The sequence below is a fragment of the Ursus arctos genome, unplaced genomic scaffold (genome assembly GCF_023065955.2).
Source record: "Ursus arctos isolate Adak ecotype North America unplaced genomic scaffold, UrsArc2.0 scaffold_13, whole genome shotgun sequence".
NCBI lineage: Eukaryota > Metazoa > Chordata > Mammalia > Carnivora > Ursidae > Ursus > Ursus arctos.
In genome coordinates this window covers 51,350,371-51,368,081 of record NW_026622797.1, presented here as the reverse complement: position 1 = coordinate 51,368,081, position 17,711 = coordinate 51,350,371, and positions in this window count along the sequence as shown.

Below are 17,711 nucleotides of genomic sequence, written 5' to 3'. Positions count from 1 at the left end.
AGCGCAGACGGAGTCTCCAGGCCACCCCGGGGATGCAGGGGGGCTGAGTGTTGGGGAGGAGTGTCTTTTCCAGGTTGCCACAGATGCTTGGCTTCTACCCTCCTTGTCTCCAAAAAGGAAAGAATTCCTTCCAAGCCTCTCTCTCGTATAGTTTTTGGAAGCTTCAGGGCACCATATGGAGAATCATTTCATGATTCTCCTGATGGCTTTTACGTGAGCAGCTATAAATTGGATGGTTTCCTTCAGGTCTGATATCCCTATAGTACCTGCTATGGATTGTTGGGAATAGGCACTGAGTAGGGTAGTCCCGTGCTGTTCTTGATGGAAAAGAAAACCCAGAACCCCTTTGGTAGGAGACACTGTTACTTTGGGAAGTGAAAACTGGGGAGGGGGTGGGCTGGGGTGGGGCATACATTTCCAGTTGGTCATTAGGGTGCTTTGCCCCTATGACTTTTTCTTTCCCAAGTCATGGATTGAAGACTGGGGCAGAAGTTGAGGCTAATGCCTCTTCCCTGATGCAGTGCTCACTGGCTTCTCCCCAGGGCTCTTAATAAGCCAAGCCAGGCTGGGCTGCTCCGTGAGATACAACTTGGGGGGGGGGGGGCTAGGATGTGGGACTTACGTCCAGTCACTCACCGACCATATCTAGACAGCATTTTGGCCTCTGAAATATGGACTCTAGTCACTGAGATTCGGCACCTTTTCTTCCCAAACAGTTGCAATGCAATGATTCAAACTCCCTGCATCTTACGTTTTTAAACAGTGGCTCGTGAGGTGATGGACCCGATGTTCTGTTGATGTAATAAGCAAATCAAAGGCAAAAAGAATCATTCAAATAAGGATAAGACTGCAAGCATGTCTTTTTAGGGTGTTTATTATGCTTGGATAGCATTTCCTTAACTCACTGAATTTCTTCAGCCCTCTAGGTCAGTGCTGGTAGGGCAGAGAGGTTGGTTAATATATTCTACCGAACCATCAATGTGTGAGGAATCAAGCCCTTAAAGTGTTTCCCAAGCATGTCTTTAGGAAAGAAAGAGAAGGAAAAAAAGAAAGAAAGAAAGAAAGAAAGAAAGAAAGAAAGAAAGAAAGAAAGAAAGAAAAAGAAAAGAGAAAAAAAAGCCATAAAAATCATAATACTGAAGATTGGTTGGCGCTAGAAACTCATTCACTCGGATGTATTTTTAGGCTTTTGTTTATCTTTCTTGATTGATAAAGTAATTATCAAAATGCGTTAGAAAATAATAGCCAACTGGTGAGAAAAGGAACAGTTGGGGGAAGCAAAGCAATGGAGGAGAAGCGTCCACAGACTGTACTCCAGGCTTTCCAACGAAACCCCATGAAAATGCTTCTCTTTTGCCTTTCCCTTCTTTGCGAGGGGGAGCTGGCCGAAGCCCCTCCCTCCCAGTCACACCATATCTGATGAACTCCCCCAGAAAGGCTGCCCTCGGCTTCCCTTCTCTGAGTTCCCCTCCTCCTTTCCCCACCTTTCTCTATCCCTCTCCACTCCGAAGTCTGCCACAGGCCAACCAGAACCCCAGCAGATATTTGTGTTCCATGCGCCAAATGGGAACCTGAAGGATCAACCAAATCCCAGCCCCGCTGAGAGGTGGAACCAGGCCATCTGACATTAGAAACACAGAACATCAGTCCGTCCAGCAGGCCGGGTCTTCCAGGGAGCAGAAGGAGGGCTAGATAATTAGCTGGCACAGACTGCATATTGGCCCATTGCTCTGCCTTCTGAAAAGCACACAGAGGTCTTTCACGGAGGCTCGGGGAGGTTGGGCGAGACCCTCCATGAGTCTCCTGCCCCAGCTGGCAGTCCTGGCCCACGGCGGCCTTCCTTCATGCCAGAGCACCATGTGGCCACCCTGACTGTGGCTCCTGGCACAGGAATGAGCAGGAGATTAAGGACCACTACCGTTGGTAGCTTGGAAGTGCCATGTGGCTCAGTAGACATCCCTGCCCACCCCCCCACACGCACTATTGCAGGACCAAATAAGAAAATGGACAGAGTCTGGGGGTACAGATGGAAGATCTAGTTTCTGTTTCAGTTCCACAATTTACCATTGTGTATGGTTGGCTGGATTGGTTTTTAAGTCTCCGAGGCTTGGTTTCTCCAACAGTGATATGGAGATGATGATACCTACTTTTGGGGTTCCTCCCAGGATGAAATGATAGCGTGTATGCTAGCTCTGGCCTGTTTTGCCCCAGGCCCAGTGCGCACCTTTCCCTGCTCCGCCCTGTCCAGCGGGGACCCGACCCTGGCTGAATTCAAGCAGTGGGAACATAGGACGAGTTATCTCTTTCCCTCTCTCTGCCTCCAGTAGCTTCTCCAGTGGCAACCTCCTTTCCTCCCTGACTCCAGTGCCCTCTGGAAAGCCTCCTCCCTTCATGCCTTCAGCCGCAGGTTACCTCGCTGTTCCCTGCACATCTAGGCCGCTCACCGTCACCTGTGCGGCCAGTCCCCTTCACTGAGTCGCCTTGCATGACAGTGTCTGCGGGGCTGTGTTCCTGCTGGGACCTTGGCTGGTAGAGTGGGCAAATGTGCCAACAGGTCCCCCGCCTGCATGGAAACAGGCCCCCTGAAGATGTCCTTCCACAAAGGGGGGGGGGGCAGGGCTCCTCCCCTGGCTCTTCTCCCCGGAGGCATCAGATCTGGGACTTGACCCACAAAGTCAGGATCTTCCTGGGCCAGTGGCCAATCCGAAATGATTTCTAGAGAGTTTCCTCAACTTGGGGAATTACGAAGACAGAAAAAAAAAAAAAAAAACCAGGTAAAGAATTATGTATGTTTCTATCACAAATTCATTTAAAATATATACCGTAATAAAAAAATATATCCAGCGGCCTCCTGGTATGCCTTCCATTTACTCTCTGCCGAGGAACACATAGGTGATGGGGCCGGGTCTGCCTCGGCTCCTCTAGGTTTGCTGACCTTTCTGTGTCTCCCGCTGTTCCGCACCAGCTAGCGTTTTCCTGTGGCCCAGCCTCCTCCGCTGTCCTGAGCGGGTGTAGACTTGTGTCATTGCACTACCGCAAAGGGCGGTCTCTGCGGAGCTGCCTTGGTTTCTGTTCTGCCCCCGGGGCTCGCTCTCTCGGGCGCCTCCCGCCTTCTGGCTCTGCTGGGCTGCGGGGTGGGAGAAGCTGGAACCCCCTTTTGGCAGGAAGAGTGACTTCCTCATTGAGGTCAGGATTGAAAATGAATTTCCCCATCGGGCAGAAAGAAGGAGGCCCGCACTTCACTTCTGCGTCCCGTTCTTAATTGGCCGCCCCTCCCCTGCCCGTGGCCGCTCCGGAGCAGGACGGTCCGCTTAACCGTTTCCTGCCCGACACCGGCAAGGCCGCAGAGGCCCGCGGGAGCTCTACAGCGCTTTCGACGTCAGCATTCGACCCCGTGGGCCATCGCTGGCTGGGTAGTGAGCTCTTTGTGCCAGCCGTGCCCCTGCCCTAGGGCGACGAGTCCGTGCCCAAGGTGACCCTCGGGAGCAGGAAAGCTGAGTCCGGACGGAGAGGGGCTGCGGCTGAGGAAGACAGGAGCATACTTCGCACATCTTTCTCACCCCCACCCCCATTGGCAGCATTTTGTTATTTCATCTCAGACAGGCCTTGAAAGACATGCTTTACAGGGAAGGCCTCTCTCCTCTCCTTTTCTAGAATTCAAGTCATTCTGATTAAAGTCACCAAGCAACACGGGAGCATTTTAAACATATCCCGCACGACCTTTGGCACTAAAGCGCGGAGTCGGGGAGTCCTCGGGCTGGTACATCTGTGCTCCCCACGCCTTCTGGAAGGCACTGCTGCGACTTCGGAGTCGCCCCTCTCTCACAGATTCCTAAATCCTAACAGTTTAGAGCCGGAATGGACTTACCGTTCATGTGTTTCCGTGCACCCACTGGGGCGCACCGGGGAGCCGGGGAAGGCTGAGTGGGTTGGCGGATGGCTTGTGAGCGGCAGAACCCAGATGGGAACCCGGGTCTTCGTGGACTCTCAATCCACCGGCCCTCAGGGCAATGAAAACTGACTGCAGGTCCGGTAGCCTTGAGGGGGGAGGGGTGCTCCACGCAAGTGAAGCTCGGAGATGAATGGCGCACTGGCAAATGTGTAACTGCGGGTTCTCCGCGGGAGACACGTGTGCATATACGTACACGAGTGGGATGTAAACTGTGCTGATATTAAGGGTGAGTAGCACACCATTTTCAAATAACAAAATATGCAACACTCTTCGTTATAAATTCCATAGACCTAATCGATTGTCTCAGAATTCTTTTGTTGATTTTTGCTGAATTCTCGCACCTATACTTGGTTGCAACCGCTGAATGGGTGCTCGGGGGTATTTTCCCGTATGTTTCAACATGAGACAAAAGTGCAGCCACAGACATAGCTTGGAACTTTGCTCATTCATCAATGACATGAGTGACTTCTTTTCTACATCAGGTAATGCTTTTTAAATACCGCGAAACTATTTCCTCAAATTTTTGTGCTATCCACAATGTAACAGCCGTAGATATGACAATGCTTTTAAGATTAATTCTCATTATTAACATCTTCCATCACTTTCTTAAGTCTAAACAATTAAGAGAATAATAAATCCAGCCCTGATTTCTAGCATATGTTGATTTCCATGGTGTAAATTTGGGAGGGGTGCAAAAAGTGGTTTTATTAAAGTATGGAGACAGGACCCGTGGGCAGAAAGAGCTGCTGTATGGTGTAAATATTTTCAGCACAAGCAATTGCAAGCTAAGAAAGTGATGCCGCTGAACTTGGAGTTGGCAAGACCCCACACAGTGGCACCTTGTTATACAGTATTTCCACTATTTAGATGTAATAGGTATAAATAACATCAGGAGGATAGATAATAGTATAATGTGATAAAATATTGAGACGTGATAAGTTCGGGCATCTATTAATTTTGTTTTTAACAAAACGTGTGTTTAACAAAATATTCCTGGAGATGGAGAATTGGCTCCAGGGAGCTGATAGGAGGAGCCCCCAGCCCACACCCACAGAAGACGGATGGGATGGGGCTCTGCTTCTCGGTTTCTGCCCAAGGCCACTGGGCTGAGGCGAGGGCCACTGGGCATATGGGTAAGAAGGCTGGGGCGGAACTCAGGCTGAGGGGTACAGGGTGGATTTAAGAACATGGATCAGACTCCAGGGAGTAAGTAACTCAAGGTGGGTTTTTTTGGTATATCTTTCCAAAAGCTACCAAAAGTAAACAGTTTAAAATATTAGATAGTCAAGGAAATTGAAAGGATAAAGGGAGAAAGAGGAGAAAAATAGGAAGGAGAATAAGGACTACTTTTTAAAATGCCTTTCATTAAGAAAGTGATTTGCTGACACGAAGTCCCAGGCCTGCACTTGCGGCCATCCCCAGCATGGCCACACGTGTGCCGGGCCGGATGGTCCCGGCCCTGCCCATGGGCCCTCCCTCGGTGAGGACCTGACCTCTTACTGCTTTGGAAGGAGAGGATGAGATTACCAGAGCTTTGGATCCATTTTTGGATCAAATGAAAACGGCAGGCTAATCCTTAGTGTGCTGCTCTCCTCTTACAGATGCTGGCCTCGCTGTCGGGGCGGGGCTTCAGGTCTCTAGGCGCCCCGGCCCCAGGACGGCGGCTGAAAGTCACAAGCGGCTCCCGGTGTGGGCAGAGCCCCTCCTGACCTCCGTCGGCGGCGCCCTTTGTGCACCTGGTGAATCCATCTTCCCAGACAGCTCCAGCGTCCCTTTCCCTGTGGAGCCTTCAGGGATGACGTCCCCAGGCAGTTTCCCCCTCTCTCTTCCCTTCTGCCCCAGCATTTGTGTCACTCACTATATCTTTTTGTTCGCTGGTCCATGTTCCCAACAGGACTGTGTGCTCTTGGAGGGGAAGAGCCTTCTCTCATCAGCGCCAGGTGCATAATAGGTTCTCGATGAATCTTACACACTGGATCACCTTGGTCAGTGATTCTCAAACGTGTGTGTATGCGAATGACCTGAAGAATAGGTTCAGGGGCGCCTGGGTGGTTAAGCATCCAGCTCTTGATTTGGCTCAGGCCATGATCTCAGGGTCCTGGGATCAGGCCGGGGCAGGCTCTGTGCTCAGGCGGGAGTCTGCCTGAGGCTTCTCTCTCCCTCTGCCCCTCCCCCAACTTGTGCGTGTGTGCACTCTCCCTCTCCCTCTCAAATAAATAAATCTTAAAAAACAAGAAGAATGAGTTCAAACACAGATTCTCAGACCTCAGATGAGCAATTGTGAAATGGTCTTTAATTAAAGATCAGGTGATTTTGATGCACATACGTTCACAAACCACACTTAAGAAATATGGAGTTGTTCAAACTTTTCATTTTATAGGTGGGGAAACAGAGGGCTGGAGATGCAGTGACCTGCTTCAGGTTGCTTAGCTACTTAGTGCAATGGGACACCACGGTGCTCCGAGATAGAACTGTCTTAAATTCTTATGAAGTGAATTAAGCAAATCACGGCCACCCTGATGATTACTATTAGGAACATTAAAAATACTTCGAGCTAAAATAATCGCACACCACATCTTAAAACAGTGACGAGACTCTCCGCAGTCAGATGCCCCTACCATAAGTATACCCGTATGGATGTTAGAAGGTACCTCTCTTCCTCTTACGAGCAGTGTCTCCTTAGACGTTGAAGTGTTTTCTTGCTGACGTAAGAACAAGTCCCTAAATGATTTCTGCCTCTAAAGTGTCATTTGCCTCCATGGCCGTCACAAGAGGCCATTTGGCACAAGCTCTATTTCCAGCAGGTGTCCCCTGTCCACGTTCTGAGGCTCAGCTGGTGGCAGCAGACACAGGGCCCCAAAGTAGATCCAGTGTTCAGGTGTCTGGTTCATGCCTATTTTTACGAGCAAAGCCTTGTTTCATCTGTCAGTTGTTTGGCGAGTGCCATGCAGGCTGGTTACTGCCTGGGTCAGCAGGTGCCATCTAGAGGGCCCTGTGACTGCCACCGTGATTTGACGGGAGCGAGGCAGCCCGGGCCCTGAGGAAGCTCTGCAGTGACCCACTGAGGGTTACACCCCAAGCAGCCCTGGCACTTTGGGTTTAGAGGAGGCAGTTGCCAGGGGAGCCCGGAAAGGACAGTAGAAGATCTGGCTGGTTCCTAACATTCAGCTTCCTTTGTTGGTGTGACTGATAGGAAATGAGCAGGAACTCTGCTTCTCGGCCACAAGGTGTCAGTAGTGGGCTGGCCAGGTGCTAGCTCTGTGCGCAGCCCCAGGAGGAAGCTCCCGCAGTTGCCCTTTGAAGTTTCCTTGTTTGGAGAAGTGCCTTTCTTACTAGTAGTGGCACACTGATGAAGTTACCAAAAGACCCTCCCTTGGTCTTGCCTGTGGATTGACCACAGGCCTCTATCAGCCTGCGGAAGAGCAAAGCCGCCGTCGCAGGGCGTCTTGACCAAGCCCAAGCTGCACCTGGAAGAGGTCTTCGCAGGTGGGGATGGGGGGTGATGGTGCAGAGAGCAAGGAAGGACAGAGTGTGGAGACAGAAGAGAGTAGGACGATTATTTTTTAAAAAGCTGGACGTGAGTTCTGGCTTGTTTGCTTACTAGCTGTGAATTTGGAGTCTGGATTTGCTTCCTTATCTGTAAAGTGCTATATTCCCCATTTTTCAAATGGCAGTGGTCACAGGATTGTTATGTGGATCAAGTGACACAAAATGACTTGCAAACGATGAGGTCTACTACCTGCACGTGGGTGCCATTGTTGGGGCTGCTCTTTGGCCGGAGCTGTGTCACACAGCTTCCCCCGGGCTGGAGGGACAGACACCCAAGCCGGAGAGGGGGCCGGCTCTTCTCTGTGTGGGTCACCGGAGTCCCCTGCATGAGCTGCCGCCATAAACTCCTGATCTGGCCTGATAGAGTCATCTTCCAACAAGATTCTTCCTGGATGCCTTTCCATGGCTTGTGTCCAAGCAGAAAGCTGGCAACAGCCTCTCACTCTTCCTTCCTCACTGAGCCTGCTTTTCCATATTGGAAGAAGATGAAATGCACATTTCAGAATGTAAGTTTTTCCTGCAGGACACTATCCCCAATGGTGGAGTGATGGAGAAAAATATTAGATGAAGTCAGGGGATAACTGAGTAACATACTGATTTATAAACTCATGGAATGAAATGAAGGCGTTTTTTCCACTGGTGGGGTTATTATGTCCTACCTGGCCAGATCCCAGGGTTGAATAAGCTTTGGTTCCTGAGCAATAGAAATAGCAGGAACCGATTTTCTCCAATCCTCCTCTTTCAAAAACACAGAGCTCAGCTGAGGCTGAAATACAACCAGTCATAGGCCCAACTCAGGACTCTCTTGCTCACCGTGTTATTGGGGTGAACAGGGACCGAGGCCCAGATCCCATCACCCGGGGATGGTGGCAAAGAAGAGGTGAGGCTGTGCTGTGAACTTTTCCTGTGGCCCATCCCTTGGTGGGAATAAACAACCCTAGAAATATCCCATGAAAAACTCTGGTGGGATTTCAATTGATAAGTTATATATCAATTTATGGAAAACGGCACCTTTATGGTATAGAATTATTCCTTCCCTGAACATGGCACTTCTTTCCATTTATTCCATTTCTCTTTTATATCTTTCAATAAAAAAATTTGTTTCTTTGTAAAGACCTTGCACATTTTAAGTTAGATTCATTCCTAGATAAATTATAGCTTTTTCTTGCTATTGTGATGGTATCATTAAAAATATCTACATTTTCTAATTGTTGCTGGTACATAGAAAAGTGTGTGTGTGTGTGTGTGTGTGTGTGTATTGATAGCAATTGACTGAAGCCTTATTAGTTCTATAGATTGTCAATTGTTTTGGATTTTGTGTGTAAATGATGACATCAAATAAGGCCAGTATTAGTGTTTCCTTTTTGATCCTAATATGTTTTATTTCTTTTTGTTTTCTTACAGTGCTGACCAGCCTTTGAGGTCATCCTGCAGACAGTGATTTGTTTAGGATTTGGGGGTATAAGTCCATAAGTGAGATTAGTTTATAATTTTCCTTTCACTCGCAGTTCTCTGCCCCTAAAATACAAGGGCTGGCACCTAAGAAGCCATTGAAGGTCATAAACACAAAGGTTATTGCCTTTAGAAAAGAAGGAGATGGTTAAGAATAGAGAAGCAAGGAGAGGGAATGGTCACCGTGCTGGAGAGGAGCGGGGGGGGGGGAGTTTGGGATAATTCAAAGTGAACCCCCAGCCTACCAAACAGCTGAAAGAACTTACCGCACTTTACTGTTGAGTTCTTCCCCACACATCCCTTAGGATGGGGGGGGGAAAGAGAGACACATTTCATGCAGAGACCCCTCCATGCTGCTTAAGAGACTTGACTGCAGAATAAGAGCCCTGTATCCCACGTGCAGGGGCGGACACTTAGTTTTGCTTCCTCAGTCTTCCTTCCTCCCTTCCTCAGATGACAGGACACTTTCTTCCTTTAGAGAATTGCTCCTCCATGCCTATGTCATCGGTTCTGATGAGGCCACCAGTCCCTGTAAGCTGCCTCATGCCCCGCAGCAAGGGTGGGTGTGTGGCCCCAGCTTGGCCTGCTCTCTGGTCCTAACGATCAGCGTACATAGTGGACAGGAGACTCAAGCAGGTCTCATCAGAGTCCTTCATGAGATGAAACGTGCTGCTGGTGTTAGTGGATCTCCCCTTCCTTCCTCTCCGATCCTGAGCTGGCAGGGGTGAGTCTGGAACTGCCTCTGGCCGTTTCCCTTTCTTCTGTCCTCCCCTCTGGAAGGAGTTTCTTTTCTTTTCTTTTCTTTTCTTTTCTTTTCTTTTCTTTTCTTTCTTTCTTTCTTTTTTTAATTTTTTAAAATTTATGTATTTGAGGGGGGAGAGGCTGAGGGAGAAGGAGAAACAGACTCCCCGCTGCGTGTGGAGCCTGATGCAGGGCTCGATTCCAGGACCCTGAGATCATGACCTGAGCCAAAGGCAGACTCTTAACTGACTGAGCCACCCAGGCGCCCCTGGACAGAGTTTCTTGAAGGAAGAATGAAATCAACACAAAGAGAGAAGCTGAGATGGAAAATAAAGAAATGGTCCTGCTGCTGGATTTTGAGTCCCTAGCTCCACCCCCATCCCATCCAGTTAGATAAGCTGAATGTGACCCCCCCTTTTGGCTTACACTACTTGGAGTTGCACCCCCTGACTCACTCATGAAATCTGCTGAATGAGGTCAGGAGCAAGGGTAGCGAGCTGCCTCTGTATTCTCGTGTTCTTGGTACAAACCCCTCTTGCAGTCCGTGTACACTCAGGTGTCCTTTTGGTCATTGCTTGTTGTGTTTAGAAGAGGGTGATACCTTGCAGGGGGCCCTCCCTCAGGTTGGCCACTGTTGCCAGGAATTATTTTATAAAGGAATGGGCTGGGGGATCCACTTTCCAGTGAGGGGGAGCCTTGTCTGCCACAGAATGTCCCCACTTCCCGACCTGCCACGGGTCCAGGCACGCTGGTGTGCAGCCGGGCTGAATGTCCAATCGAGCCCACTATGTGCAGAAGACCCAGGCAAGACCACGAGGGCCAAGGCAGAAGTTCAAACTACAAAATGATGATTTCCGTTCATTTTTTTCTTGTGACACTCAGTGTGGTTTTAAAGTTGAGTGATTTATCTAAAGCCAAAGAACAAGTTTTCTTGAAAATACCTTAATTTTTTCCTGATAATAAAACATGCAAACAAGGCTAAAAACGGCAATAAAAATTGAGCAAATAACGATAATCTAAAATCCCATCACCCACAAATCAGCACCCTTTACATTTTTGTGTGTATCTCTCCCGGACTTATTTCCATCCAAGAGCAGGCTTAGAAGCTGAATCTGGATCCGAATTGAGGTCTCCTGGTGTCTTCTAAGAATATTTGATTTTATTTATTATGACATGTTTCAAATATATGATAAGTATAGAAAAGGATGGTACAAAAATCTATGAACCAAAGGCCCACATAACAAAAGTTAGCATTTCTATATTTACTTCAATAAATTTTGGACATCCCCACCCATCCCTTTGCTCTCCCCGGAGAGCATAACCAATTTCCTGAAGTTGAGAGTCTCTTTCCCATATGTGTTTTATACTCTTTTAATGTATGTGTGCATGCTTGAATTAAATACGGTATCATTTTTGTGTTCGTTTATATCGGTATGTATATCTCCTCCGACTTTCTTTATAGCACTCACCATTCTATTTCTGGCATTTATTCACACCGATACATCTATATCATTTTAGTTACTGTATAGTATTCCATTAAATGACTATATCAGAATTCATTCATCCATTCCCTTGTTGATAGACTTGGGGTTGTTATTATTTTTGCTACTCCAGTGTCACCATGAATGATTTGTTCTCCCTGTGGATGTCTGTGAGAACTTCTAGAAGCGGAATTTAGATGCTGTACTACAGGCATATTTCCAACTTCATTAGATATGGCCATATTGCCTCTAAAATAGTTGCACGGTCTGAACTGGATGTAGGTACTAGCCCCCCAGATCCACACGTGCTACTTGGATTTGGGTTGGCATGAGTCTAGCTACAACTTGTGCTGTCCCATCTGTCTTGGGGCCAGGAGGCTGTGGCTGCCTCCACCACGGCCATGGATCAGGAGTCTACTCGCAGGCATAAAGTGACAACGCTCGCCTTACAATGTTTGTAAAGGCAGCTTCAATGGTCCCTTGCATTGCCACGTGTACGCCCTTTGCAGTGCGCCTCTCTCACCCCTCCCATCCAGAGGCCTGGTTCCACTTCCTTGAATCTGAACCTCGTGACTTCTTTGACCAAGAGAATGTGTAGGAGTAACTCTGTGTGACTTCCGAGCCTCAGCCTCTTGTCCCCCTTTTTGCAATATGATGCTGCCATGTCAGGAAGCCCAGGCTGGCCTCCTCCAGGGTGAACAGTCCCATGAAGAGAGACGCCCTGCCATCCGCAGGCAGCGATTGCCCGACACGTGAGCGTGGCCACCTTGGACCAGTCAGTCCCAAGTGAGCCCCAGGTAAGCCAGCAGATGACTGCAGCTATGGGAATCACCCCTGGCAAGACCAACAGAATGCCTCCCCCAAAGCCAGCCCAAACTGCTTGTGAAAAGAAGTGGCTGTTGGTTTAAGTCATTAAGTTTCGGGGGGCGTTGGTCCCCTGGCCATAGACTACTGAAGCAGTGCCTCTCCCACGCCATGCTGCGTATTTCTTGCCTCTCAGCTTCTGCTGCAGGGTTTTCTATCACTACTGAGATGCAAGACACTAGGGGAGCCACTTGATGCCCAAACAGACAGAATCCAGAAATGGCAACTGGCACACCGGGACCAGTGGAAGATGGGAGTCCGACACCAAATCCTTCTCCCTTTGCCCCTGGGAAGGACCGTTTGAGGATGGGTGGTATCGTATGGTCTCTCTGAGACACTCTGCAGGACGCACAGAGCCGTGGCCAGCTGGGCAACGTACCTCCTTGTCTTTGGTCTCTTGCCCTAACTCTTGCTTATCTTCTTTCTGCTTCCCTGGAATTCCATTCTGCAATCAAATCTTAGCCTATGAGCTTTTGCTCAGCCTCTGTTTTCTAGGAATGTGGGCAGAGACAGTTCCAAGAGGGGCTCTAAGAAGCAGCCCCTCAGGGTGGGATTTTGGAGTTGAATTGCCCCCCTGTCTGAAGGCAAAGGGCTTGCATTGCTGGTGGTAAGCGGGCTGGAAAAACCCCTGGTGTGCCCCGGTGTGCTGAGGCTTTCGCCGGCGGTTAAGATCCATGAAGTGGAGGTGGAAGGTGGGGCGCTGGTGTGGCCACGTGCCAAGATGAGGGATATGCCTGTGGTTTCCAAACTGCTCCATGTTAAAATTATGTGGGAAGTTTTAAAATAACCCCCTGCTTAGGTCCCACCCCATACCTATGAAATGAAACTGTCTATAGGTGGAAACCAGGTGTCAGTATTTTTAGAAGATCAGCAGGTGATTCTTATATGCAGCACAATTTAGGAACCGCTGGGATATGCACTTGCCGTGGCTTTTGATTGGTAGAATGAGGTAACTGGAAGGATTGTGGTAGGTGTTGGCTATTATTGATGGCATTGTGACGCTTCATGAAATAGTGTTGAGGACAGCTTACTGCCCATCGAAAGCCTATTGGGAAAGCCAGAGCTCCTCTGGGGCAGCCCGTAACCTTTATGTCCTGTATCTATGGGACAAACCATGGTGAAAATCAGCCCCCAGGTCTGATAATAATAGTAGCAGAGCTACGAAGTATACTGAATGTGTAGCCTTGGGTCTCTCACGTCAAGTTCACAGCCCTAAAAGTGAAAAAGAGCCAAACTATGGAAAGAGCCCAGATGTCCATCGACAGATGAAAGGCTAAAGAAGATGTGATATATACAATGGAATATTACTCAGCCATCAAAAATGAAATCTTGCGGGGCGCCTGGGTGGCACAGTGGTTAAGCGCCTGCCTTTGGCTCAGGGCGTGATCCCGGCGTTATGGGATCGAGCCCCACATCAGGCTCCTCCGCTATGAGCCTGCTTCTTCCTCTCCCGCTCCCCCCTGCTTGTGTTCCCTCTCTCGCTGGCTGTCTCTATCTCTGTCGAATAAATAAATTTAAAAAATCTTTAAAAAAAAATGAAATCTTGCCATTTGCAATGACATCGATTAAACTAGAGGGTATTATGAAAAATGAAATAAGTCAGTCAGAGAAAGACAATTATCATATGATTTCACTGGATATGTGGAATTTAAAAAACAAGGCAGAGGATCAGAGTGGAAGAGAGGAAAAAAATGAAACGAGATGAAACCAGAGAGGGAGACAAACCATAAGAGACTCTTAATCTCAGGAAACAGACTGAGGGTTGCTGGAGAGGAGGGTGGTGGGGGGAATAGGGTGGCTGGGTGGATGAACATTGGGGAGGGTATGTGTTGTGGTAAGCTCTGTGTGTTGTGTAAGACTGGTGAATCACAGACCTGTACCCCTGAAACAAATAATACATTATATGTTAATAAAAATAAGAATGCCAAAGGAGGAGATTGGTGGAGGGCTTTTAACATTATGTGTAAAGCTTAAATTTTCAAAATTTATTATGTAATTAAGCTTTAATTCATTTACTCTTGGGAAAAATATTTCGTTGGAATTTTCAAAAAAAAGAAAAGAAAAGAGTGGAACCCTGAGACTTGGGATACAGACACTGATTGCAAGCATCTAAGAGGCTTCATGACCAATTCTCCTTAACTCTCCAGGCCGGCTGCAGCAGGCCTCTCTTACGTGATGTAGAAAAACAGCTTCCCAGGCGTCTGGAGACAATGTAAAGACATCCTCCAAAGCCTCACCAGATGGTACGTGTACTCTTCAAGATCTGCTCCCTGATCCCACCCCAACCCCTACTGTCTCCAGGTCAATAGTCAGACTGAGGTCTCAGCATTAAATGAGGAAATACGGTCCTGGCTTCAGGGGGAAAATCCTTACACGCTGAGGTTTGCAGGACCTGACTCATGTCTGCTGGCAGAAACAGTATGCGCTCATGTGAAATGAGTCTTGAGCCGGTGGACTGAGGAAGAGGGACAGCAGGCTAGATAAGGAAGACTTGATTGCCATGGCTCTGTGTCTCAGGATTCAATATTCAGGCAAGGCTGTTCATCCTAATAGTTCGTTCGAAAGTTAGATACCACAATGGTCTACGGTAAAGGATGGGGCAAATCTATTGCTGCGCTGCGTGTGTGTGTGTGTGTGTGTGTGTGCGCGCGCGCGCGCTCACTCCTGCTGAGAAGGTGTTTTATCCTTGGCTTCCTTCAGGTGGGCCAGGTGGCAAAAAATAAAATCTCCGTCCATTTTCGTGCTTGGCATCTCGGCAGCTTTTTAGAGGCTTGTATCCTAAGTCCCTGAAAGAAGTAAAAAGGGTCCACCTGGTCTGAGGCCTGGACTGTGAGAGGTGGGTATTGCCTAAGACACAGGCCCAATCACAAGACCAGACCACCCAGCCTTGGGTCCTTGTGGAGGCACCAAAGGTTTTACAGGGAGGCAGGGGCTCCTGCCAGCCCAGCATGTGGTCTGGTTTGCCCCAGGAAGGTGCCTTGAGCCTTTCTGTCATGTGGCCATAGAGCAAAGGCGTTCGAGGAATCAGCGAGATGTTTGTTGTGTGCGGAGCACCCAGGGCTGAACCTGGCTCAAAAGAAGAGCCAGTTTGTTGCCTTTTTCTTGCCTGCTTTCAGCCAGAGTTAGACAACTACTTTCCCAGGCCCTGAGTTTCCTAAGGCCCTGCCCAGAAGTTTCCTCCAAGCTCCCATTGCACACTGCTGGTCCAGTGAAAACCCCCAGCTGGGAACTGGCTCATGTCAAGAAACCTGCCTGTTAGAGGAGACACCGCCCAGCTGCATAATCAAACATTAGGAGCCCAAATGAGAAATTGCTGCTTGGAATCACATCCAAAGCCTCAACTAGCTCTGCAAGTCATAAATCATATTATGTTCTCCAAGAACAGTGGGTCATGAGGACCTCCAGGCACCCCCCACACTAGCTGTTTCAAGCAGCAGTCAGTGCGAGCAATGAGAAAGGAAGGCAACAGCCAGCCCATCAGGTTCAAAACCTCCCTGCCCCAGGGGGGAGGGATTCTGTGTCAGAAAGAAGGGGACAGAACCCCAGTGTGCTTGGTCTTCGCCTTTCCCAAAGCCCAGGCCTCCTTCTGGCCCCCTCACCAGACAGACGCCCATTGGGGATTCTTGGAGTTTTACAGAATGCTTCCTAACGTGTCTAATTTTAATGAAGAAATCTTTCATCTGCCATTCTGTTTCCAGGAGACAAGTTTGGAAGGAATTTTCACAAGTCACTAAGGCCCTCGGAAGAGTATTTGCTGGTGGAGAATGTAAGGCTGAGAGGCACGCACAGAGGTGTTCTCACTGGGGTGGGGGTGGAGGCGGCAAGAGGGGGAGATAAAACCCCAAGTAAAAAATACTCCAATAGCCAAGTGTGGGAAGGATGCAGAGGTGCAACCGAAGGGGGAAAGTGACTGGAACTGTCTAAGGAAAAATTCAGCCAGAAAACACAAAGTCCCTCCGGGGGAAAACACTATGCGGCTCTAAGACACGCTGGGACCTTGAGGACTCGTGGGAGCGGGTGGGCAAGAGCGGGTGGGCGGGGAGAGAAAGGGCGGGAGGGAAACCGCCATCACCGGCCGGAAAGAGGGAGGGACGCTCTGCGCATGCGCAACACACACACACACACACACACACACACACACACACACGCACACGCACACGCACACGCACACGCACACGCACACGCGCTCTCTCTCTCTCTCTCTCTCTCTCTCTCTCTCTCTCCACACACACGCTCTCTCTCACATTCTCTTTTTCCCGGGAAGCTCTTCAAATCCGTCTCCTCTGAGCTTTTTGAGGCAAAAGGAGAAAATCAGCAAACAAAACAAACAGCGGAACTGTGCCGTGGAGCGCTGTGGAGCGGGAACAGCGGGGCTGCTGGGTGGGCGTCCGTGAGTGGAGGGGCGGTGCTCGCGCACGGCGCTGGCGCCCTGGAGGTGGTGCTGCATGATAGCGTCCGCGGCTTGTTCTCCTGCCTCCCGGACGCCTTTCCCCCAGCACCTCTTGCCCCGTGTTGTGCGTGGGGGGGAGAGCTTCCCTTGCCCCCTTCCTGAGGGGCTCCCGCAGCGCTTCCTGTCGGCGGCAAGACACACTCAACCGCGACACCACCTCCCCGTCCGCGGGGGCCGTGGCGCCATCTTGGTAGGAGGCCGAGGCCGCCGCCGGCGTGTTCAGCACCGCTCGGGGCTTCTGGGCGGTTCCCAGGCCCCACGGGAAGAGGGATGGGTGAACAGGTGTGAACTTGTACCGAGGACATTTGGCCGAGGAGGCTGTGGGGGATTTACACCCAGCGGGAGCCAAGGGGTCGGTGGGGAGACGCAGTTCATGGGCTACTCTCCGTGCCCTGGGCCGAGATGCCAAGCGAGAGTCGTGGGGGCTAATGGAAGCGGTTTGGTTGAGAGAAAGCAGCTCTCCTGGATCACTAACTCACTGGAAAGCCTCCTTCAAGGCTGAGAAGCAGGCAGACCTGGGGACGGCGGTGACTTAGCGAAGCCTTTACAAGCCCGTGAATTTATTCTCGGTGGACGTGCCAGTGGGTTTCCTGCAGCTGGTGATGAACAAAGAAGCCGTTTCCTACCTCTCCCATTCACAGTCCATACAGGCACCAAATGAAGGAGAAGGGGAGCGGCGGGCTAACATGACTGAAATATTTGGATAAAAACATCAGCCTGAACTGCACAAAATGGCATTTTCAGCGTGCTTCTGTTTACCTGGTTTCTGCTAACAAGATACTACTTGTCGATGCAAAATTTTAAGGATGTTATCTTCAGCCTGGAGAGAAAGAAACTGTAATTTGCAGCTTTTGCTAAGAGTGATAACCTTATTAAGTAATGGGATTCACTGATTAACTGCTGCTAACAAAAACATCATTGCCAAACCTGTTAGTCTGAAACCAGCATCGGAGCTACTGTTGGGAGCCCCTGCTCCACCTCCCGATCCCAGGGGATTTTAGAGAAATATTTCTCATTTAAATAACCTTTGCCTTTCGATATTTTTTATTGCTACCACTAACAGGTTAACAGTAAGTTAGGAGCCACTCCTAGATGGATATCGAATCAACCTTGGTGAAGAGTTCAAGGAGAAAAGCAATTCTGCTTTAAAAATGCTTTTTTTATGAAAGGGGTAATGGGAAAACGTGCAAGTTCATTGAGCACTAAAATGAATGGAAGTTCT